Here is a 7,247-nt window from a genome sequence, read left to right on the forward strand (position 1 = left end):
GGGGTAGTTCTTCTCATACTCCTTTAGTTGTCGGGATGCATACGCTATTACTTTACCGCGTTACATGAGAATGCAACCCAAACCAACTTTGGAGGCATCAGTGTAGACTGTCATTCCACTTGTGCCTTCAGGGATGGTTAACACCTGGGCCGACACCAACCACTTCTTCAATTCCTGGAAACTCTTCTCACATTCCTCTGCCCAGTCAAATTTCACACCCTTTTTGGTTAATTTAGTCATTGGTGCTGAGATTCGGGTGAAATTCTCGATGAAACGCCGGTAGTATCCAGCCAAACCCAAGAAGCTTCTAATTTCAGTGACATTCTTGGGGCTTTCCCATTCTACTACTGCTTTCACCTTATCGGGATCTACTTCGATTCTGGCCTTAGACACTACGTGCCCCAGGAATCCAACTTGTTCAAGCCAGAATTCACACTTGCTGTACTTGGCAAACAATCATTGTTCTCTCAACCTCTGTAACACCATTCTCAAATGTTGGGTGTGCTCCTCTTCTGTCTTGGAGTAGATCAAGATGTCATAAATAAAAATAATTACCCATTTATCGAGTACATCGTGAAATACTCGATTCATTAAATCCATGAATGATGTCAGTGCATTGCTTAACCCAAAAGATAACACTAGGAACTCATAGTGACCATACCGAGTCCTGAATGCTATCTTCGGGATGTCGCTGCTCTTTATCTTGAGCAGATAATAGCCTGATCTAAGGTCTATATTTGAAAATACCCTTGCACCCTGTAGTTGGTCAAATAAATAATCAATGCGTGGCAAAGGATACCGGTTCTTAATGGTTAGCTTATTCAACTCCCGGTAATCAATGCACATACGCAAGCTGCCATCTTTCTTCTTGACAAACAACATTGGGGCACCCCAAGGTGAGACACTTGGGTGAATAAACCCCTTTTCCAATAGTTCCTGCAACTGCAACTGCATCTGCAACTCCTTCAATTCAGCTGGTGCCATCCTGTACGAAGCCTTAGATACTGGAGCTGCTCCTGGAGTCAAATCTATGGCAAACTCCAACTCTCTATCAGGTGGTAAATGCATCAAATCATCTTGGAAGATGTCGGGAAACTCTTTAACCACCTTTACTTCTTCTAGAGGTGTAATCCTTGCTTCAACATCAAGCACCGATGCTAAGTAGCCCTGACATCCATTCTCCAACAATTTTATTGCTTGAAGGGCGGAGACGAGGACCTTTCTCACCCGTTTCATTTTATTTGCTCGGTATACCAATTCTCTTCCTTCATCATCTGTCACCCTAATCAGCTTTTCAGCACACATCACATTAGCTCAATGAGCTGACAACCAATCCATGCCCAGTATAAGATCAAAATTCTACATATTGAACTTAATGAGTTGTGCATCAAAGTTCTTCCCACTAATTTCCACTGGGCACGGCTCATACACCTCCTTCAACTGTGTAACTTTACCAGTAGGCATACTAACAATCATTCCATGATCTAGGATCCTGGGTGGCATCCCAAGTTTCTCGGCAAATCTCTTAGATACGAATAAATGTGTAGCTCCTGAATCGAATAAAACATAGGCTGGTATGCCTGATATAGGTAGGACACCTAGTGTAACAATGCATATAATTTCAGCAGGTCATCAATATTTAACATAAGGAAATTCTTAATTTAAAATGTACCTGCTACTACTTCTGTACTGGCCTCAGCTTCCTCAGCTGATAGGGCATACATCCTTCCCTGCGGTTGATTTCCTCGAGTTAAGGGAGGTCGGTACGCCGAGGGCTGACTGGAGGGCAAGGCTGGTCTGACCCGATAGTCTTTAGCATATTGCCCATAGGAATGGCAGTTAAAGCAATGAATCTAAGATGTCGAAACTGGGGCGGGGCCCCTCTGCACTTGACCTGTTGAAGATGGAGGTCGGGGTGGCCTTGGAATTGTAGGTGCCGCAGTAGTGTTCGGGCAAAAAGATGTGGAGCCCGAACCACCAGCTGGTCTAGGAGGGTAGCCAGATGGCCTATAAGGCTGCCTATATGTAGGCCCAGAACTGTACGACTCACGGTATGCCTTGGAGGAGTTACCTATATCCGGAAATGGATTTGTTCTCTTCCACAGTCCAGGGTGAGGGACTGTTCTCCCTTCTGCTTATCCTCCATGGTCTTGGCCTTCTGCACAATCTGGCCATAGTCGGTCAAATCCAAGAGCTCCAGTACAGACCCAATGGATGCCTTTAGGCCCTTTAGAAATCTCACAACCTTCTCTTCAACTGTCCTCATATGCCTAGGGGCAAAATGGAACAAGCTCTCAAACTACTATTGGTACTCAAGGATAGTCTTATCTCCTTGAGTTAAGGCCATAAATTCAGTCTCCTTGCGGTCTCTGAAGCTGCGTGGGTAGTGATTGTCCAAGAACAACTCCTTGAACTGTTCCCAGGTGGGTTCCAGATGGGTGGCCAATAATATGGGCTTAGAGGCTTGCCACCAAGAGTTGGCCTCCTTCTTGAGTTGCAACCCCACACAAATGAGTTTCTGTGCATCCATGCACTCAATCACCTCAAATATTTTCTCTAGCTCCTAGATCCACTGCTCCGGCTCCAGAGGATCACTCCCCACCTTAGAGAATATAGGTGGCAAGTTCCTCTTGAATGACTCCACTACCTTTAACGTATTATTCGTCGGTGGGTAATTAGGAGCATAAGCCGGATAATAAGAGTATGGAGGGGGCACCCCATACGGAGGAATACTTAATGGTGGAATTGGAGGTGTACCTCCCACTTGTGGCCCCGTGCCAGACCCTACAAGTGGGTCCTGTTGAGTAAGTATCTGGGGAGGTTGACCTGACTGAGAAAGGTCCAACTGTTTCTGAATAGTAGTTATAAATGCTTGCTGTTGCTAAAGCATTTTTTTCTGGAAAGCCTGTTGTGACTGCTGAATTATGGTAGCAACATCCCCCGGAGTAATAACCGGTGGAGGGTCCGGAAGTGTAGTCATAGGTGGGTCCCCAAATGCCTCACCCTAACCAAGGGTCTCTGAAGGTGGTGGAGGTGAGGATTGCCCCACAGAGCGGGACCCCCTGGGATTCGATGGTCGACCGACCGGACGAGGACCACGTGAGGTACCTCGGGCATTACTACCGGATCTAGTACGTACCATCGTATCCCTGTACCTGAAACATATCACACACCATATTGGTTAAACACCATAGAATTGATATCGACACACAATTATATGCCAACACATAGGGTATTATAGTGTATGATAGTCTGTAACTAACCGCAACTTAATTCCAGAATACAGGGCTAGTGCTCCAACAAGTATGTCAATGGTCCCACTTGACCATAACATATTATTATAAGAATAATAACAATAATCATAATAATTATATCAATAATAATAAAAATCCCATTTTTTTCCAAGTTTTCTCTCAACCGATGGGTGACACCGACGGGCAGGTTGGCCCGCCAGTCGGCCCGTCGGTCTAAAACTTCAACCGATGGGCTAACACCGGTGGGCAAGATGGCCCGCCGGTCCTGACCGAGCGATAAATCACGAACAGGGCATTAAACCCTGTTCATCCTTATTTCCTTTCATTTTCCTCTCTCTCTCTCTCTCTCTCTCTCTCTCCCAGGCGATTTTGGAGAGCATTTTGACGCTTCCAATCGTGATCTCACTCAACGATCCGGCGCTTTTGGGAAGAATCAACTCCTCTACTCACAAGTAAGTTTCTTCCTCCTCTTCTTCTCAGAACCTATACTTGGGGGGTAGAACTCATGTGTAGACCTTAATCTAGGTTCTTTTCCCATGTTTCCTTCCATAGAACAATGTTTGCATGTGAATGTGATGTTTCTATTGTGATTTATTTCTAGTTTTAGGATTTACTTCTCCATTTTTGAGAGAAAACCCCAACCGTGCCCTAGTTTTCTCAAATTTGGAGATTTCTTCAATTCTTGCTCTTTTTCCCCAATTAATAACTCAATTGCAATGCATTATGTTTGATTTGTACTTAACATGCTGTAGAGATCATAGAAAGTCCCTTATGTTTGAAATCCCATTTCTTCCCATGAAAATCCATCTTTTGTGTTAGGTTTTCTTTGATTTTTCTTTACATCTTTTGGCATTTGTGGACCTCAATAGCATATTAGCGTCTGCTTTTTGCTTGTTCTTGATTTCACTACAACTGCATTTCAGTCTTAGACCTGTAGCTTCAAGCTTTCTCTATTGTGAGTTTTTTACACTTTTTCTTAGATTGGACTTGCACCTTGAGAATCGGGGTTTTCTCCTTCCTTAATTGTCATGCTTTATATGCCTTTTGTTGCATCACTGTTTTGCCATAATCTCTGTCTTGTCACTGTCCAGGCATTTCATTTATAGACTTTTTATCGTTTCTCACTTGTCACATTTTGTCACCTTCTATTTCTTCCCATGCTTTCTATTTTGTCACTTACCCTTCTTTCCTCTTTTTCTTTCTAGGATGTCATCTCGCAAAGGTAAGGAGCCCGCATCCTCTGGCACCCGACGTAAGACCACCGCTTCTAAGCGGAAGAGTGTGGGAACTAGTTCTCCAGCCCCCCGTATAGGGAGACCCAGACTTGCCCGGTTTGATCCTTCCGACTACGATGAGGAGCTCTTCTGCTGTTCAGAGGCAGCAACCAACTGGCCGGCCTTCGGAGGGAGGTACGGCTGGTGAACTCGAGGTTTGACTACTACGACCATCGTCTCAATGTCAACTCTAGACCTCAGGCGAATGTAGTAGTATTGGACGACGACGACGACGATGATCAGTGAGGACTTAGTTCATCCACACCAGCTTCTCACCTGTTCCATGATGTCCATCCTATTGTATTTTTCTTTCTTTTCTCAATCTTGTACTTTCTCTATAACTGGACTTATTTGTGGGATAACGTGTTTTGACAGTGGTCTGTGGTGGATTTGTATATTTGAATACTTATGTATTTTAGTTGTGATGTCTTTTATTAATTTGATCATTGATATCTATATATATGTGGATATGTTGTTTATCAGGTGTTTGTGTGAAAATTTTTGGAAATCTCATTTTACGCTGTTATGCTGTCAAAATTTCGTCAAACTTGTACTCGATGGGTTATGACACCAATTAATTAACCTTTTATTCTCTCTCATGCATGCCATGAATGCAATATCTAAATGCAACCATTTTTATTCCTTTCTTTCTTTGGCTTTTAACTCTTTAAGGTTTTTACATTAACCCAATCCTATTTCCTATTATAGATTCTATGGGGTCTAATGGTATGCTGTGAGTGGAGCAGAGCATCACGCTCTGATACCACCGTTGTCACACCCTGTTCACATAGAACCGGGCCAGTGACCGGGTTAACATCGGTTAACCCAAACCTGCCAGGATCATCTGATATAGTATTCCACCACAGTATACACACAACTAAGAAAGTATTCATCAGTTCAGCAGAAGACTTGGTTTACCTATGAATATTCCCATAATACTCGATACCCAAATTGTAATACAATAGTTAAGTATATGTGGGCCCGCAGGCATGATATTTACACAAAAAGAATACAATTTACATATCAAATACTCAAAGGAATCATAAAAAATCAGATAGTACAGCTCAACTCGGTATCAATGTAGAGCTCAGCTCGATATCAAAGGTAGAGCTTAGCTCGGTATCAAAAGGTAGAGCTCAGCTCAGCATCGAGGTTAGAGCTCAGCTCAGTATCAGAACTACGGTCCCACAGCACAGCCCTCGCACGAGCAATCCGTGCCATGCTCTAACTCCTCAGGGACCCACCAATCCTCTTTAGGGAACTCAACTGTGGGACCCGACCCGTGATCTTCAGATGGATGACCTGTAAAATAATCTAAAAGAGGTGCACACGTGGGATGAGCTCACTAGCTCAGTAAGTGGAAAGAAGGACCACATAGCAGTCCACACAACAAATCATAACCATATGCACTATATGCTATGCAATACATTTTAGATCACATCCACATAAGCAACATTACTAAGTCTTTGGTTTAGTGCTACTCCAGCCACAGTGCGCGTATACTCCGGGTACGAGCCGCGAACTCCATCCCGCGATACGCCCATAGGGCTATCGGAGAAGGCCCATCGTGAGTACTCGAAAAAGTAAAAAATGTCGACCACCGGCTCTCAACATAAGATAAATGACAGAAATTAAAGGTGCTGACTCCAGCAATTTAAAAGCAGTACGATTGACCCTCTTGAATATACCACCGGGGTTGCCGACTGTCCTAATGACCAGCCAGACGTAATGTCTAACCGCCACAGTGACCCGACAACCGCGACCACTGCTTCCCCCCCAAATGGTAACCCAACACCTTAACCTCTATTGGGAAGGGTCATAGCACAGGAAGATGATAATCCTAAACCGCATGCTCCTATATGACAATAGTACGATTGCATAGTGCCACCGCGTCCCATACCACGGGCTACCAATGCACTCGTTTCCAAGCTGACTACGGCATCTAATCTATTAATGCATCATATACAATGATATCCACATTCATCATACAAGCATATCATCACTTGGCATATAGAAAATAAACACAGCTCCCAAGGCATAACCATGTGAGGATGACTAATCTACATAACATTTTCATGATGACATGGCTAGTCTAGATACAATTAAAAGAATGCCAAACAATTCCTTGAAACAACGCCAAGCATCCTCTCCCCACTTACCTGTAGTGTACAAGGACTCACGCTCGGTACGGGTGAGATCCGGTGCGAGAAACATACGTGTTGGTGAACCTAACATAAGTGAATGGGGTTAGTATTTCGCCACTTTGGGATCAAAATTAACAAGATCCAATGACAAAATCATGTTTAGAATCCTAAACGAAGGTCGCACGTCCATTTTGGGTCCAATCGGACGTAAAAATCACATTTCGGGTGGGTCGGACAGCCCACCTGTCTAACCCACCAGTCAGACCCACCGGTCATGACCGGTGGGTAGGTCAGCCCACCGGTTAGGCCCGAGGGTCCTGCTAAGACCGGCGGGCTGGGTGGCCTGCCAGTTGGCCTGCTGATTGAGCCCGAGGGTCCTGCCCTCTCAGGCGGGTGCCCACAGGCGGGCCAAATGGCCCACAGATTTGGCCCACCGGTCTTGGCGAGAAACTGCTGTTTCTTCCCAAACTTCCCCCAACCTTTGGGGATTCAAATGGGGCTTTTCCAAACCCATTCTTCACACATTCAAGGTCTCATAAGATGGTTCTAACCTAGATCTAGGTTAGATTTAAGGA

Source organism: Macadamia integrifolia, unplaced genomic scaffold (assembly GCF_013358625.1).
Source record: "Macadamia integrifolia cultivar HAES 741 unplaced genomic scaffold, SCU_Mint_v3 scaffold1544, whole genome shotgun sequence".
In the NCBI taxonomy this organism is placed as follows: Eukaryota; Viridiplantae; Streptophyta; class Magnoliopsida; order Proteales; family Proteaceae; genus Macadamia; species Macadamia integrifolia.